The sequence below is a fragment of the Pelophylax lessonae genome (assembly GCF_965119305.1).
Source record: "Pelophylax lessonae genome assembly, chromosome: 3".
In the NCBI taxonomy this organism is placed as follows: Eukaryota; Metazoa; Chordata; class Amphibia; order Anura; family Ranidae; genus Pelophylax; species Pelophylax lessonae.
This window is the reverse complement of record NC_138770.1, coordinates 330,935,300-330,954,482: the sequence shown is the minus strand read 5'-3', so window position 1 is coordinate 330,954,482 and position 19,183 is coordinate 330,935,300. Positions and strand designations below refer to the sequence as shown.

At 39.4% G+C, this 19,183-nt stretch overlaps 1 protein-coding gene across 4 annotated transcripts in view; it reads right to left on the bottom strand.

The window, feature by feature from the left end:
- The window catches only part of MLIP (muscular LMNA interacting protein), a 444,758-nt gene that overhangs the window by 223,505 nt on the left and 202,070 nt on the right, over window positions 1-19,183 (bottom strand). The gene's annotated exons all lie outside the window — the stretch shown is intronic.

Sequence of the window (19,183 nt, the reverse complement as noted above, 5' to 3'; positions counted from 1 at the left end):
TTGTACAATTTTCTTCTTTCACCGAATGTTCTTGTATAAGCTGAGAAAATTATTAATATTAATTTCCAATGTACTCAGAGAATTTGAAAAAGCTCTACATTTCAGATTTGTAATGCAAAATAAAAATTACAGCTACCATATGCTGATCATTGTGTTCTGATGGCAGGGAAGGCTCCTCACAGTGAAAACACAATAGCATAGCAGGAGTGAATCCCCCATCTATGCTAAATGTGATGCTTTTTTTGCTAACTTTCTTTAAAAAAAAAATTAAGAAAGCTTCATTGTCATTTTCTTTCAAGATCAAATCAATATTATTTAGATTTTTTTGCCAGAGGGCTCTTAAATGGTATGGGGCTAACAGGCAGATGTCAACTCTAACTATTTGGTAGTCCGACACTGCTGGTTTATTAACTTTTGTATATACTGAAACCTGAGGATAGAATTCATCACATGCTGTGTAATTAATGAACTCCCCTTACAGAAACACAATTATTAGCAGTTACTCTATAACGTCATCATAATGTTATTCAGCTACTTTCAATTGTTATTCGATGGAGTAATATTGCACAAGCCCCTTATAGATTGTAATATTCCCAATTGGCTCTAAAAAAAATGCAGATCAAGATAGGGTAATATTTCACGAACTCCAAAAGGATATTTGCATTAAAGTTGATGGCTGCTAATTGATTTCATCCTGCATTGCTCAGCTTTGCGATTGCTTGTATTTAAAGAAGTAACTCCATGGAAAAACAAATTTCCTTAATTTCAAACTAGACAAATATACTTCAGTTAAAATTACACTTATTTTGCACACAACTGGTCAATGATGAAAATTGTCCAGTAAAAGAAGACATTAAGTTGGGAATCAGAGTTTTCAAATCGCCTTATAAAATGCTGTACGGAAAGTTTATACCAACTTCAAAGTACTACTTCTCTCCCCTGAAGTCACATCTCTTTCACAGTAAATAATCATTCATCAGGTAGTTAATTTTCCTTGGCGTGTTTGAAATCACTGTTCAGGATCGTCCAACGAACAGTGCATCCTAAATAACACTCTTATGGCTTTGTAAGACCTTTGTCTTACCTGCATAACAAGCAGGCAGTCGGGCATGTTCATTCTAAATCACATAGACAGGTTTCACCACAGCAGTTTTATCAAGATGTGTGCTGAACATGTAAAAACGATTCACTTATGCTGGTTTTATATGAATCCTTTGTTGTTCCACACCTCACTTTACATAAAATTACACACATATATAAACATAACTGATAAAATGTATCAAATTTTTCTAAACACTAAGAGACAATCTACAGGAAAACTTTCAACTCAACCCAGGTCCTGATTCAACCCCCAAGGTGCCAAAACAGAACATATACATCCAATAACACTCTTGTTTTTAAAATAATCTGGTCAAAATTCCCAATTCTGGAACTAATGTGAAGTTGCTGGGTTACAAAACTTCCTTTAATTCAAAATGACAAATCAACTGATACACAACTTTATTAGATTGACAATAAAGGAAGTGTTAAAACTTAAATAGTTTGAAACCATGTAGAGTTTAAAAATGTATCTCTCACCTCTACATTTTGTCACAAAAATCAGTGCATGTTTGTGTTCCTCTCAAGTTAAACAAATAATATAGAAAAAAAATCACAATTTCTACTGATACAAAATATCAATTCATATATGCATAAACAATCCCATGATTAAAAAAAATCAAAAAAATGTAAAGATCAAATATATGCTGTGCAAAAAAAAAAAAAGTGCAAGTGCAAATAAATGTGACTTAAGCCCCAAGAGATACCTAATTATTTCACATAAATCTTTAAATATAATAAATATCTAAAAAATACATTATATTATATGTGTTAAAAGGCAATAAATATGTAAAGTTCATATAAGAAAACTGTGTTATAGAAAAATTGAAAAATTAAAAAAGCCAAGCAGTGATATAAAAAATAAAAATTCCCAAAAGTGCTGAGATCAAGAGTGATTCATTTCTATGCTCTATTCACTATATTCACTCATGAAAAAACACCCTATTGGGCTCCTTCCACCGTATTCTTCCTAAATTAACTTGCCAGATATGAAGCTGGTAAAATTATAAACCAGCAATCACGCTTCATTTAATGTGATTATTTTCCAGCAGGTCGGTTCAAAATCTCTACTTGGATCTTACTAGTTTATCCATATATATTAGGGCTCCCATAGCGTAATTCCGTATAAAGAATTGTTTATTTAAAACATATTCATAATGCACTCACAATTCTTAGTGTCTGCCTGACACTGAGATGGTTCGCGTGTCAGTTATTTCCTCCGGCTCCAGCTGCGAGCCCAGAGTGTGGACAAAGCTGTGTTGCGGTGTCTGTGATGCAGATATTTATTATATTTAAAGATTTATGTGAAATAATTAGGTATCTCTTGGGGCTTTAAGTCACATTTATTTGCACTTTCTTTTTTTTTTTTTGCACAGCATATATTTGTTCTTTACATTTTTTTTTATTTTTTATTCATCGCATTGTTTATGCATAAATGAATTGATATTTTGTATCAGTAGAAATTGTGATTTTTTTTTCTATATCATTTGGTCAACTTAAGAGGAACCCAAACGTGCACTGATTATTTATGGAAAAAATCTTTTATGTAGTATAATTGCAGAGAATTAGCAGCAGTTTTCTGTCTTTCCTTGGGTTGACAGTTTAACCATTGATTGACTAGGCGCTGCATCAGATAATTTTTTTTTTGTTTTCCCACCTCTACATGTCCATAAATTGGGCAACCTCTACACATATACATACCTCATTTCTAACTCCTTCTAAAAGCCTAAAATCCACTAGCATGTTCTTCAAGTTTCTACCCCTGTTAGCCACCATTAAGGGTTGTGGGGCCACTATTTGCCCCTAAATAGGATCCAATTGTAAGACATTCCAAAGCTTACTATTTGTAGGCCCTTGTTTTCAAACAATACCAATAAATGTTATTTATTATTATCAGCTTACTGTAAGAAAAAATATTTTGTTGTTCAAAAATGCAACAAACTGCAATAAATTCTGAGGAGTGTCTCTCCAGGCTACCAACATGTCATCCACATATCAAAGCCAGAGAGTGGCATGCGCATCAAATCTCTCAAAGGAGAAGACAAAGATCACTCAATACCATAGGTGTAAAAAGCCAGGAGCTGGTGCACACACTGCTCCAATGGCAACTTCCTGCATTTGTCTATAATACTGTCCATTACAATTGAAAATAATACAATTTTAATTATTTGTATAGGGTACAATCCATATCACATCCAATTCAAATTCATTATGCTCAAAATTATTTGGTTAAGGGGGGCATTGCCAGCATGCGAGTAGCATGGCACATTGAGCTTACAGCTCCTAGCACAAGAGGAGGGCTTTGAGGTAAAGCCACCGAGCCCATTACAGTTTGCCTCACTAGCAGGACTATAGCTTCTTACCCAGACTGCAATGTCCCCAAAAAGGAAACCTGCTTGCAAGCCCCATAAACTGATGGCTTTTTTTCAAAGCTGGGGGAGAAAAGCAGGCAAGGCAGTTCAGTGGCACATTCTTCTCCTCCAGTGTGCGCCGCTGTACATTATGGAGACTCCTGGAGTAAGAACACACACATCTCCTCAAAGCTCTTCATCTGCCCTTACACCTGTTTCAGGCAGCTCTGCGAAATCTAAAAAAAGGCTGGAAGATCCTGAATTTCAAGTAAATGAGGTGAGCCCTTTTAGCTTCTCCACTGATGATACAAGGGACTCAATAGCTTCTTCACCATGCAAAATCAGTCAGTCATGATTGAACACAACTTTAAAGATAGTGATGAGCCGAACACCCCCCTGTTCGGTTCGCACCAGAACATTTCGAACAGGGGAAATGTTCTAGCGAACATACGAACACGAACATGAAAAATCACAAGTCCTCATTTTAAAGGCTTAAATGTAAATTACTATTAATCAACCGCTGGGCCAAAGATTTGAACCCAGAGCCTCTCACTTGCTAGCATGTTATTCTAACAGCTACACCTCTGAGGCAGCTGAGAAACCTAAGACTCTCTCTGCCTAACAATTCTCTATCTGAGATTGACAGCTCTTTTATAGGGCTCTGACATCACCAGCGCCCCATAATCCATTGCTCAGGTGCAGTGAATAAATTACTGACGTCACTTCAGAAGGGGCGAGACAATTTATAGGTTTTATTTAAAATCCATAATTAATATTAATCACCTGCTGGCCTGGGGATTCAAACTCACAGCCTTTTGTTTGCAAGTCCATTATTCTACAAGCTAAGCCACAGAGCCAGCTGATTAACCTTAGACTCTCTCTGGCTAACTAGCTTCTATCTGAGTTTGACAGCTCTTTTATAGGGCTCTGATGTCGACCCATAATCCATTGCTTTAGGTGCAGTGAATTTATTCACTGCACTTGAGCGGTGCATTTTGGGACGGCTTGTGATGTCAGGTCACTATATAAGAGCTGTCAAAATCAAAACAGCTCATTCCGCGGGAAGCTTCTTGAGAAGCAGGAGCTTCTTCTTTTTTTTTTTTTTTTTTCTATTTTTCGGGCGACCAGGCGACTGATCTTCGGGGACTGTATTTTTTTATTTTTTTAATAAAAGACTTTTCCGGAACTGGCTTTTGTAATTATTTTTTTTTGTACACTTTTTGGTGAATGGGTAGGGGTACCATGTACCCGATATCTATTCACATAAGGGGGGGCCGGGATCTGGGGGTCCCCTTCCCCCCTTCCAGATTCTGATAAGCCTCCCCCGCAGACCCCCACAACCACAGCCCAGGGTTGTGGGGAAGAGAACCCTGCCTCCAACAACATGGGGGCAAGGTGCTTTGGGGTGGGGGGGAAGAGACCTCCTGCCCAAAAGCACCCACCCCCCCATGTTGAGGGCATGTGGCCTGGTATGGTTCAGGAGTCCATACTGACATAAACTGATATAAACTGAAGTGCCTATATATATATATATATATATATATATATATATATATATATATATATATATAACTTTGATTTCAACAAACTAAAAGCATAAATCTCTCTCCCTGCTAGCAATGTATCATTAATTATAAAATTCCACTTATAAATCACCCACTGGCCAAGGGATCTGATCTCACAACGATCTATTATTGCACGTCTGGTATTCTACCAGCTACGCCACCATCAAGTACAGCTAGGTTAAGTACGCTTTCTCTGCCTAACTAACTAACTCCTATCTCACCCTACACACAGGGTAGCATGGGGACAAGGTGTTTTGGGGTGGGGAGGCAGAGCCCCCCCCCCGTCTGCAAAGCACCTTCTCCCCCATGTTAAGGGCATGTGACCTGGCATGGTTCAGGAGGAGGGGCACTAGCTCATCCTCTTCCCTTTCCTGACCTGCCTGACTGCCTGCTCGGATAAGGGTCTGGTATGGATTTTGGGGGGGGGGGGGCACGCTGCGATTTTCTTTATTTATTTCTTTTTTCAATAGCCGGGTGCTGGCAATTGTAACCGCGAGTCCTTTTAAATGAGATTTGACTTGTTTTTTTTTTTTTTAGAAATGTCATTTTTGCCGTAGAATGTTTTATGCATGTTACAGATGCGCCATTTTACAGGCACATAAGGGGACCCTCCAGGCACTATATGTAAAGTAAGTTTACATTTTTTTTCTTGCACTTTTAGAATAATTAGAATCACTGCTTCTGAAAACACGTTCATTTAAAAAAAAAATGATTGATACATGTCCCCCAGAGCAGTACCCGGACCTCCGGCCAGTATCCAGAGGGAAATAGGTCTAAAATTTGTTGGTGTGTTTGGCAGTTTCCCTGGTTTGGGGAGAGTTATTACATGTGCTTGCAGGGGGAATGATGCTATTTCAGAGGCTTTACTGAAAACTGTTTGTAGGATGGGTGTGTGGGTGTCTTTAAAGGATCTCAGGTATTTATTGGTTATCCATTGGATCCGGTGACTTTCACAAAGGAAGGGACTCATAGGTTTTCTTAATTTCTAGTTCTGAAACTGGAGCATTAGGCGTTTCTAATTGAGAGTCACTTAGGGTCAGAAGATTAAGGTGTGTGCTGTTTATCCGTATTTAGCGGTTGGGGTGTATCAGGGTCATTTTTCAGATTGTAAAGCGACTGGTAATAATCAGAGAAGGCCTTTGCTATAGCTTGGGGATTCATGAGTTTTTCATTGGTGTGCGAATGGAACACATGTGAGATCCTGGTTTTAGATCTTTGGGATTCTAGTCTGTTTGTGATAAACTTTCCAGCTCTATTGTTGAGGGCATAATAATTCAGTTTTAAACAATTCAGGTATTTGTTGTGGTGTTTACACAATTGCCTTATCGTTTGTTTGGGAAGTTTTGTTAAGAGTGTCCACAGAATGAATTTTAGCTATAAGAGCATCCAATTTGGCTGTGTAGATTTTTTTCGCTCTAGAGCCAAGTTGGATTAGAAGGCCTCTAACAAATGCCTTGCGTGTATTCCACAAAGTGAATGGGTCAGTATCTGGAAGATCATTGTGTGAAAAAAATTATTTGAGATGATTAGTAATTGTTACCCATAAGCTATATTTTGAGATTTATTGCATCTTGGATATGTTTTGGGTTAAATGAGAGTTCTTTGACCATGAGTGAAAGCTTTAACACAACAACAGAAATGTATTGCTAAATAGCAAGGAGGCCTAAACTATTACATATATATATATATATATATATATATATAGTACAGAAAAAGGAAGAAATCATAGGGTAAATGAATGAATACCGAATATCATATTCAAACGTCACAATACAAACAGCCAGACAGACAACACATAAGACAGGAATTTAGATATAAGTGCAAGAGGTAGATTCCATAGTTACCATGCTCACAAGAGCTTCCTCTTAGTCTGGTGATACAGAGACTTTTTTTCTCCTTCCCACCTTAACTAATATATACCTAACTCTCATAGACTTGCTTAGGGCCATACTGATTGGTGGAGCTGTCTTACCCCTCTCCTCCCTCCGGGCATATCTCATTCAGGATTAGACAATTTCCCCATCCCCTATATTTAGCATAACCCAGCCTCTTGATAGCCCTCTGGGGGGGCATTAACTATGCCAGGTCATCTCCTGGGAAAAAGTGTACATCCCTGAACAGACAGCCACCTTCATTGCATATCTAAAGAGAGCATCTTTGAAGTGGGATCAGAGATAACGATAGAAGTGACACGGCCTATTATCAATTATTACCTCGGCCCCGTAAGGTCTATGAAAAGTAGCCCAACCTAACCACATTCCTGCACTTCAAAAGGACTTGGTAAATCAATTACTAACACCTGCAGACTGGTTTCACACAACTTAACTTCATTTCATTTATATCAACTATTAGTGGAAATCAAAACCCAATATCTCATAAATATATATATATATATATATATATATATATATATATATATATATATATATATATATATACACACACATATCTATTTAAAGTTGCTAATTGAGATTACACATAAACTCCTCATAAAGCAACAGTAATAGACTTCTGGAATTCAAGTTTTAGAATTATAGAGGTATTGCAGTGCCATATAAACGTGGGTGGGTGTGAGTTGGCCTTAATCAAAGACATATACTGTAAATGGCTGCGTGGTCAGACCATAAAACATCAGATATGGTCGATGAGTACACTTTGTAATAGAAATTGGCCAACTAAGAACATGTTGATACGGGTGTATGAGTTGTTTCATGGGGAAAAGTACGTGAAGTCACGCTCGTTTGCACGTTGGTAGTGCCACATATCATGTACATCCTCTGCATGGATAAAATTACCCAGGGATGGCAGGCAAGATTTTGACTTGGAGGAGGCATCCGTGATGTGGTCAGCCACAAGGTTAAAATCCCCACACACAACTAAATGACCCTGGCGTACCTTAGATACTTTGGCAAATAGCTTGCACATAAATTTCAATTGGTGTGATTTTGGGGCATAAACATTAACCAAGGTATATATACAGTTATTAATGGTGCAGACAAGTATAATATATCTACACTCTATGTCCAAATTCTCTTTGGATATGGAAAAGGCAACTGAGTCTCTCACCGCCATCATGACTCCCCTCTTCCTGGCTTGGGATACTGGCTTCCTCTCTTGAAGCAGTATCCAGGCTGCTAACTGGGCAGATCTTTAAAAACAGAATGTCTGCTTTGGACATTTACCTATAATCCAAGAGAGATTTCTAAGGGAAGATTTTTTCTTTGAATACTTACAAGACGGGATAGAGGAAGTTCATGTCAGTACTGCACAAGCATCCCATTTACTGATGAACCTATCCCTAGGAAGTCATATACATACTTCTAAAGCAATATGGTATCTCAACTGAGCCCTATGCAGCCATCTGTCCCCTGTGTCTGCCTCCCCAGGCGCATGTGACCGTATTGGATCTGAGTGATTTATTGTAACGTTCATGCGTTTTTGTTAATGGATGGATTTTCAGCTGCAGAATTATCACACTCAGTAGCCTTGTAGAGATACTGTTGAATAAACCTATCCAACTCTCAGGACTTCATCACGGTGTACAGCCTGTTATGCAATATACATATACTCAATCAGATGTTTTAGTGGAGGGATAGAACATATGAGAATGTATAGATGAGAGACAGGTTGTATGGTGATTACTAGGAGTAATATTAGGAGAGTTGCAGGTGATGGTAAAGCAGATAGGTTCTGATGTCTAGTATAGTGCAGATGGTAAGAGGACACAGATGGAGTATACTTAGACAGAGTAACCTAGTGCAAGGATAGTTGAAGGTAGTCCCAAGAGCTAACAGTCTATGCAGATGGTATGGAATAGATAGATAGATAGTCCTGGTAATTGCAGTAGATGACAGTAGGAGATTGGTTAGTAAGGAATCCCCTGTGGGGTACTTATCACTTAGATAGGTTAGTAGTAACAATGTCCATAGATAGAGAGGTGATCCCGTAGCGAGATACGGATCAGCGGCGAGGTTCCGGCGTCAGTTCAGCAAAGGAAATGTCAGCAGCTCCGACTTCACAGGAGAAGGTGCGGTGAACATGTGGTTTGAACGAGCGATGAGTGAGAGAAAGCCGGCGATTGAAATAGCCGCTCATAGCGGCGCTCGGCAATGATGTCATCTGGTCTTAAAGGTATATGCGTCTCTTGTTACACAAGATGGGACGCAATTAGCAAAGGAGAAATATGGAACAAGGGTACCAGAGGTACCAGAACATTACAGTACCCCCCCCCCCCTTAAGGTCAGCTCCGGAAGGCCTCTAGAACTGGTTTTTCTGGATATTTCGAGTGGAAATTGCGAATCAGTCTAGGGGCATGCATATCGGAGGTATCCAGCCAGGTGTCATCTTGGGGCCCATAGTTCTTCCATCGTACAAGATACTGGAGTCTTCTTCTATTGAAACGGGAATCCAAAATTTCTTTTATCTCAAATTCTTCTCCACCTTCCACTTGTACAGGAGGTGGAGGTGAGATAGTAGGCCTTATTCCTTGGTTAGGAACATGGGGCTTCAATAGAGACACATGGAAGATAGGATGTATCTTGAGGTCTGCTGGTAATGTGAGTTGTACTGCAGCTTTTCCAATAAGCTTCTCTATTGGGAAAGGTCCCAGAAATAGAGGTCCAAGTTTTTTACTAGGGATTTTTAATCTCAGATTTTTTGTAGAAAGCCAAACAAGGTCCCCAATGGCATATCGGGGAGAGGGTTTCCTACAGAGGTCGTAGTACCTCTTTTGTTGGCTATGAGCATGTGATATGGTATTGTTGAGTAATCCCAGAGAATCCTTTATCTGGGCAAGATAATCAGATGCCACTGGATTACTTGATGGCAAGATACGTGGTGGAAGGAGTGTGGGATGAAACCCGTAATTTAGGTAAAATGGACTTTGTTTAGTAGTGCTATGAGTCGCGTTGTTATAGGCGAATTCCGCCAGCGGGAGGAGATCTGCCCAATCGTCCTGTAGATACGAAGTATAGCAACGCAGATACTGTTCAATGCACTGGTTAACTCTCTCTGTCTGTCCGTTGGTCTGAGGGTGGTATGGAGAAGTAAGTTTACGCTCTATTCGTAGTATCTGACATAGAGCTAGCCAAAACTTTGAGATGAATTGTGAACCACGGTCAGACAGCAGTGTTTTTGGAATACCATGTAACTTAAAGACATGTTTCACAAGTAATTCCGCTGTTTGTTTGGACGAAGGTAGTCTTCGGATAGGAGTAAAATGTGCCATCTTGGTCAGATGGTCCACTGATACCAAGATGGTGTTGAATCCTTTGGAAGGTGGTAGTTCCACTATGAAGTCTAAGGATACCACTTCCCACGGAACCTGGGGTATCGGTAAACTACAAAGTAACCCCGATGGTTTTGTGTTGTCAATTTTAGACCTTGCACAGATATCACAAGATGAAACGAACTTTTTTACGGTTGTCTTCATGTCTGGCCACCAAAACTGCCTAGTAAGTAGATTTAAAGTTTTAGTCATACCCATATGTCCTGCCATAGGTACATCATGCGACAATTCCAAGATCTTGGTTCGCATAGTAGGGGGTATGTATAATTTATCGTTGTAATAGAGGAAGCCTTCTGCGTCAGTAGTTAGTTGTGGTGGAGGTGAGTCCAGTCCTATGCTGTGCAAAATCTCTTCCTTCAGGGAGCGAATGACACCGATAATACGTTCAAGTGGTATTATAGGAACTGAGGGAACCTCGGTAGAATCTTTCTCGGCTAGTCGTGAAAGTGCATCCGCTTTTTTATTTTTGTCTGCGGGCGTATAAGTCACTAAAAAATTAAACCTCAGAAAGAATAACGACCACCGAACCTGCCGGTGGGAAAGAGTTCTATTAGTCTGAAGGTATTGAAGGTTTTTGTGATCAGTATATATCAGGATTGGCAATTGAGTGCCCTCAAGTAGATGTCGCCAATTCTCTAATGCCAGTTTTATGGCTAATAACTCCTTCTCTCCTACTGGGTAGTTCACCTCGGGGCTGCTTAATGACTTTGAGAAGAAAGCAACTGGGTGAAGAGGTGAGGTGTTTGTTGGTCGTTGTGAGAGAACTGCTCCTACTGCCATATTTGACGCATCTACCTCCAAGATGTATTGAAGGGATGGGTCTGGATGGCATAGTATGGGGGCAGTAGTGAAGCTTGATTTCAGCAGACAGAATGCTCCATCTGCTTCTTTTGACCAATTAAATGGTTTCTTCGTGCTTGTGAGTTGTGTGAGAGGTTTCACAATCGCAGAGAAGTTCTTAATGAATTTCCTATAGTAATTAGAGAATCCTAGGAACCTTTGCAATGCTTTGCGAGTGGTTGGCACAGGCCAATCTAGAATGCAGGATATTTTGCTCATGTCCATCTTGATTCCATTTTTTGATATAATATATCCTAGGAATAGTACTTCCTCTTTATGAAACAAACATTTTTTTGATTTAACATATAAGTTATGTGCAAGTATTCTTGACAACACAAGTCTCACATGTTTTATGTGCTCAGGTAAGGAATGAGAATAGATAAGTATATCGTCCAAATATACTACAACACAAACGTCAAGCAAGTCTCTGAATATCTCATTTATAAACCGTTGGAAGGCTGCGGGAGCATTACATAGCCCAAATGGCATTACAAGGTACTCAAACAGTCCGTATCTGATTCTGAATGCCGTCTTCCATTCATCCCCTTTACGGATTCGAATTAAATTGTATGCCCCTTTTAGGTCCAATTTTGAAAAGAGAGAAGCTCCACGCACCTGTTCGATAAGTTCAGGAATAAGAGGTAAAGGATAACGATCCTTTATTGTAATGGCATTTAATTGTCTGAAATCAATGATAGGCCTAAGGCTAGAATACTTATTGCGGACAAAAAAGAGTCCAGCAGCAGTGGAGGAAGTAGAAGGTCGAATGAATCCTTTTGCCAAGTTCTCATCCAGATACTCCTTAAGATGAGAGAGTTCATCCTGTGAGAGAGGATAAACATGTCCGAAGGGCAACTTGCTATTAGGGAGTAGATCGATACAACAATCATAGTCCCTATGAGGAGGTAGCATTTGAGCGTTTTTTTCAAGGAAAACCTCCGATAAGTCCTGATAAGTATTCCCCTTTGGAAAGAAGAGAATCCTTCACACCCAATAGGGAAGACAGAACACAATATCAAGAACCTAGAAGTTTTTTTCGGGGGGGTCCCCGCCCAAGACCCCCACCATATGGCTTCCAACAAACTCAAAGATGGCCAAGACCACAAGGAAGGCAAGGCTGGGGAGGCCCCCAAAGGTTCAACAACTGGAACACTTTCCACCCCAGGAACCGAAGACCGGTCCCACCCAGAGGAGGAGGAGGATACCAAGGGACATGGAGAGGTCAACAACAAACAGGATACTTGAGACCACAATACCAGAACCAATACTGGGAAAACGAAGACGTACACGAGGGAAGAGAGGAGGCCAGAAGAAAAAGAAGACGCGAATTTTAGGACAGGGCATTTTTAATCTGACTGATGTTGTTTTTACTCCAGATGAACTTTTTATCCTAGATCTTGGTCTTAAATATGCCCCAAATAAAGAAGTGGATCCCTTTGAAGTTTTTATAGATTTGCACAAGTTTTTAAGAAAACTCAAAATAAAGAAGCATTTTAGTCTGAAAGGTTCCACGCAAACATCAGTCAATTCTAAATTTGAGCATTCAGGGTTACGGAATAAATCCCTCTTTAACCCTAAAGTACCGGGAGCAGAATGCATTAGTGCATTTAAACAAATGGTAGAGGCGGATCTACGTAAGATAAAAACCAATCCAAGAAAATACAACTACATCCAACACACCATAAAGAAACTAGAGAAAAAGAAAAACATAGTCATCAGGCCCGCAGACAAGGGAGGTGGCCTAGTCATTTTGAACAAATCTGATTATGAAGCCGAAATGAGCCACCTTCTCAGTATACCTGACACATATAAAAAGCTTAAAAGCAATCCTACCAAAACATACAAAAAGAAACTTAAAGACTACGTGAAAAAGGGGAAGGAACTAGGAATACTCAATAAAAAAGAAGGAGAATATTTAATATCTGAATCGAATAAGATACCAGTGGTATATTATTTACCTAAGATCCACAAAAACGCACAGAAGCCACCCGGTAGGCCTATAGTAAGTGGCATAGATTCACTGTTCTCAAGACTGGGTGAATACATAGACACTTATCTACAACCAATAGTCAAAAAAGGTAGATCCTATCTTAAAGATAGCTCCGAACTTATTAAGGATTTAAAATCCATTCCCATTACAGACCAGTGCTTCCTAGCCACTATAGATGCGAATTCGCTATATACAAGCATCACCCAATCAGATGGCCTACGGGCAGTAAAAAAGGCATTACAACAACATAGCAAATTAAAACAAACACAGATAGAATATATTATTGAGGGATTAGAATTGGCAATGTCACACAATTTCTTTTGGCATAATAAAGAATACTATTTGCAAACAAAGGGTGTGGCTATGGGAGCCAAATATGCACCGAGTGTTGCTAATTTACTCATGGACTTACTAGAGGAAACTTGTGTCTATGGGCGACATATTCCAGAGTTGGTTTTTTACAAACGCTACATAGATGATATTGTAATTATTTGGAATGGCACTGAAGACACTTTAAAAGAATTTTTTTCAATACTTAATAATAATCCTTTTGGAATAAAGTTCACCGGCAACTGGAACCAAGAATCGATCAATTTTTTAGATCTGCAAATTTTTAAGGAGGAACATGTTTTAAAAAGTAGAACTTTTTTTAAGAGCACAGACAGAAACGGATATATACCTATTAATAGTTGCCACCATCCCAATTGGAAAGGGAATATACCTAAAGGCCAGTTCATAAGAATGAGACGGAATTGTGATAAACACGAAGATTTTCTAACACAATCAGAAATCCTATTGGATAGATTTGTAGAAAAAGGATACGACAAAGAGAAATTATACAAAACTAGAGAAATAATATCCAAAATGAATAGGGACGATTTGCTAAACAAAAAGAATCGTACAAACAAGAGAGGAGAAATGGCTTTCATTACAGGATTTCATAAAAATTTCAGAGAGACTGAACGCATCATCAAGAGATACTGGCCTATACTTAAAACCCGACAGGACCCTTTCCAAATTGCTACCCAATAAACCTGCGTTTATATACAGAAAGGCACCTTCACTTCGAAATCAATTGGTGCACAACGTGGTGGATCCACCTAAACCAGTGAAAATGTTCAAAGACCTTAAGGGGTTCATTAGGTGCAAAAGATGCTTGGCCTGTAAGACTAACCCAAAACAACCGAGGAAAACATTACAATTTAAATCGAGAACAACAGGGGAAAATTTCAATATTAATAAACTTATTACTTGCCAGACAGACCATGTTACATATTTGGTGGAATGTCCCTGCCGTTTACAATATGTGGGTAGGACCACCAGACCGTTATATATCAGAATTAGAGAGCATATTAAAAATATCCGTTTAGGCTTTCCTAAGCACAGCCTGTCTAGGCATTTTGCGGAGAAGCATAATAAGGACCCTAGAGGCCTCACTTTCTGTGGCATCGATTGTATATCCGCACATTGGCGAGGAGACAACAAAACAAGAAAGATCTCCAAAAATGAAACTTTATGGATCTATAGATTACATACACTACAGCCCAAAGGCCTAAATTTAGATATCGATTTAAATTGTTTTATTTCTAATTTTTAGTATTCATTTTTATCTGTGCAACTTAGGATTATTTAACACTCTTGTTTTTAGATCTAGTTAACATCTGTGACATATTGGGACATGACACATACATGTGAGATGTCCTAGTGTAACTTCATTTAAATTATGTGTGCCATACGGAAATAAATCCCATATATGATTATTACATTTATTAGATTTAACACTAGATATTTGCAACACTTTTACCCTCACGCAGTTCCTATCCGCCTCTTAGTTAAACATTTTAATATATTTTAATATCCTTTTTAAAATATTCAAAATATATTTTTAAATTCATGTGAATTCAATATATGTATTTATTGACATTATTTTGTGTAGTTCTGCCCATGTCCACTAGATGTCTCCCGAAAAATTCCCCCATCGTAAACACAGTTTAAAATTACATATACCCGTCTTCTATACTTCCCCCCCCCCCCCGTTCTTATATTTTCATCATTTTTTATATTCTTTACATTTATCTTCTTCCTATGTATATATTTTCATATTTTTTATTTCATATTTCTTTATTTTTTATGTTTTACTGACAGTTACTTTTATCGACATGTATTGATGTTTATATATAACCTTTTTATGTATTCGAATACCGAATGTATATTATTCTTCCGGAAATATGTATATGCATGACCAGGAACCATTTTACACTGATATTTATATATACCGCCTCGCTAAGAGTTTTTTTAATATATTCGGACGGAGTCATCTCTGCTTTATATATAGCTTTTTTCATTCTAGCAGGCGCCATGTTTCCGTAGTCCGCTCGGACCGCACAACAAATCAGGAAGCTCTATCAGGGTTGCCTGGTTACCGCATACATATTTAAGGGAAGCTTGCCGGACGTGACTTGACGCTGCTGATGACGTACAAGCTACGAAACGCGTACAGCGTGTCAAGTCATTTCCGGTAAACCTATATGGGAACGAGGCTTGGATCGCAAGCGCTCGGACAATACAGTCACGCTCGTTTTTTTCCTGTTCAATGTGAGTACCTTTTCATTTTTTTGCTCAATAAAGCATATTGCGGAATTACACTATGTCCACCATTTATTTTCTGGTTTAAATATCGGGAGTGGAGCTGAGTGGATCCCTCGGAACATACCTAGGCAGGAAGGCACACAGGGGACCATCCTAGGGTACATCCACACCAGGACCAGCCTGATCCTCGGCACACGCCCTCCACCCAGGGATAGGAGGATACCGCTAGGTTGCCAGACCCATAAATACACCCGCTCTATACCCCTGTGTGGGGTGGGTGTCTCTGGTAAGTGTGCAATTTTATCAAAGGAATCCCAGCACCTTACCACCCACCACGGGGTCACCTTTTCACCTGAGTGTCGGTTTGTTCCGAGTGCTGTCACCTTTATTGCCTTTGAAGTCACCGCACATGATATAGACTTTTCTACTGGATCTTTCCTTATTGGACATTGCAAGCTGTATATATTTTTTTAAAATAATAACTTTTTTCTATTTTTGCTCTGTTGGCACTTTTTTATTCCCCATATCAACACGTGGTATGAGTGGAACAGCTCACTTTATATAGCACCATATTTTTTAGCACATTAATATTGCATGTTAAATATTATTTATTGCTCATACAATTATTGCACCAGTCACTTTCCAATCTTTCTGCAGGCACTTTTATACCTTGCACTTGCACTTAATTGAAGTTTTTATGGAATATATTATTGTTTGAATATTACACATTATTGTTTTTAGCTTAAGGCACTTTGCATCACAGCTTATTACATTTTTATTATATCTAAATTATATAGGCAGCGCCATCACCCCTATTCCTTTTATATCCAGTGCATAGTCTCCGGACTATCATCCAGGGAGGCTGCAGCCTATTTTTAGATATATCTATATATATATATATATATATATATATATATATATATATTTTATATTTTATACATTTACTACATATTTTTTATTCATTTATTTATACACATTTTTTTCACTTAATTATTCACTTATCTATCCATTTAGTCCATAGCGCGGAAGTTCTTATTTTTCTTACTCCTTAAGATGAGAGAGTTCATCCTGTGAGAGAGGATAAACATGTCCGAAGGGCAACTTGCTATTAGGGAGTAGATCGATACAACAATCATAGTCCCTATGAGGAGGTAGCATTTGAGCGTTTTTTTCAAGGAAAACCTCCGATAAGTCCTGATAACACTTGGGTATAATGTCATCCGGCACTACAGACAGGATCCTATCATATGTGGGGAGATTACACGTCGTTTCACAATAGTGAGAAGAGAACGCTAGCGTTCTTGTTTTCCAATCGATGATTGGTTGATGTATGTGTAACCAGGGAAGTCCCAAAATGATTGGGAAATGTGGTGATGTTAACACATCAAAGGTGGTGGTCTCCACATGAGACTCGTCAGCAGTTACAAGGAGTGCCTGTGTCTGACTGGTGATAGGACCAGAGGATAGGGGGGTACCGTTAATAAAACTAACGGAGACAGGTTTGGGTTTTGAAACAATAGGTATTTTATTAAGGGAGACAAAACAAATGTCAATGTAGTTTCCACAAGATCCTGTGTCGATCATAGCCTTGGTGGTGATCCTAGTTTGGTCCCACTGCAATGTTAAATGAACAAAAAGATAAGGATTAGAAAAGGAAGTTGTGAGTCCGCCTAGAAAGACATTTGAACATTCACCCTCTTTTCTGCGGACAAGGGGACAGCCGCTTATCAAATGATTCAGAGATGCGCAGTACATGCAGAGATGTTCGGTCTTCCTTCTAGCACGTTCAGAAAGCGTCAGAGGTGGGCGTATCATTCCTACTTCCATAGGAGTAGGGTCAGCAGGCAACATCCGAGAAGGACTGGAAAATGGTGAGCCCATCTTCTCAGCCTTTCTTTCTCGTAGTCGTCTGTCAATATTGATACTGGTCTGTATCAGTCCCTCCAGAGTGCCAGGTAAATCCGCTCGGGCGAGCTCGTCTTTAACGGCCTCAGATAGGCCGAGTCTAAACTGCGTTCTCAAAGATGTGTCGTTCCACCCTGAATCAGGGGACCATCTTTTAAAATTTGCCACGAAATCTTCAACGGGTCTCCTTCCTTGTTTCAAGGCCCGTAACTGGGTATCAGCGGTACTCTGCTTATTGGGATCTTCATATAAACTAGCGAGTTGTGCTAGGAATAGAGGGTAAGAATTAAGGAGTGGATCATCCTTTTCAAAGAGAGCGTCTGCCCAGGCCCGGGGTTCACCCGTTAAATAGGAGATGATGGTACAAACTTTAATTTGGTCCGTGGTGTAGGTTAGAGGTTTTAACAAAAAAAACAAACGACATGCGTTTTTAAATTCACGAAATTTGCTCCGATCACCAGAAAACACTAGAGGAGGGTTTATCTTAGGCTCACGGGGCTGAGCAGCAGAAAGCTGTGTGAGACGGCCAACCTGCTGTCTCAAGGTCTGATTTTCGTTTTGTACCTCTGTAAGCGCAAGGATCAATGCATCTACTTGCTGTTTTAATTGTAGTACATGAGTGGGTAATTCTGCTGAATCCATATTTTTTTTTTTTAAGGCTCGTTCAATCTGTAACCTTCATGCGTTTTTGTTAATGGATGGATTTTCAGCTGCAGAATTATCACACTCAGTAGCCTTGTAGAGATACTGTTGAATAAACCTATCCAACTCTCAGGACTTCATCACGGTGTACAGCCTGTTATGCAATATACATATACTCAATCAGATGTTTTAGTGGAGGGATAGAACATATGAGAATGTATAGATGAGAGACAGGTTGTATGGTGATTACTAGGAGTAATATTAGGAGAGTTGCAGGTGATGGTAAAGCAGATAGGTTCTGATGTCTAGTATAGTGCAGATGGTAAGAGGACACAGATGGAGTATACTTAGACAGTAACCTAGTGCAAGGATAGTTGAAGGTAGTCCCAAGAGCTAACAGTCTATGCAGATGGTATGGAATAGATAGATAGATAGTCCTGGTAATTGCAGTAGATGACAGTAGGAGATTGGTTAGTAAGGAATCCCCTGTGGGGTACTTATCACTTAGATAGGTTAGTAGTAACAATGTCCATAGATAGAGAGGTGATCCCGTAGCGAGATACGGATCAGCGGCGAGGTTCCGACGTCAGTTCAGCAAAGGAAATGTCAGCAGCTCCGACTTCACAGGAGAAGGTGCGGTGAACATGTGGTTTGAACGAGCGATGAGTGAGAGAAAGCCGGCGATTGAAATAGCCGCTCATAGCGGCACTCGGCAATGATGTCATCCGGTCTTAAAGGTATATGCGTCTCTTGTTACACAAGATGGGACGCAATTAGCAAAGGAGAAATATGGAACAAGGGTACCAGAGGTACCAGAACATTACATTTATGTGGCATATTTGTGGCTGGTCTTGAGGAAGCACGAAGCAAAACGCATCGACCATTTCGCCAAATCAACACCTCTCGTGTTAAGTTC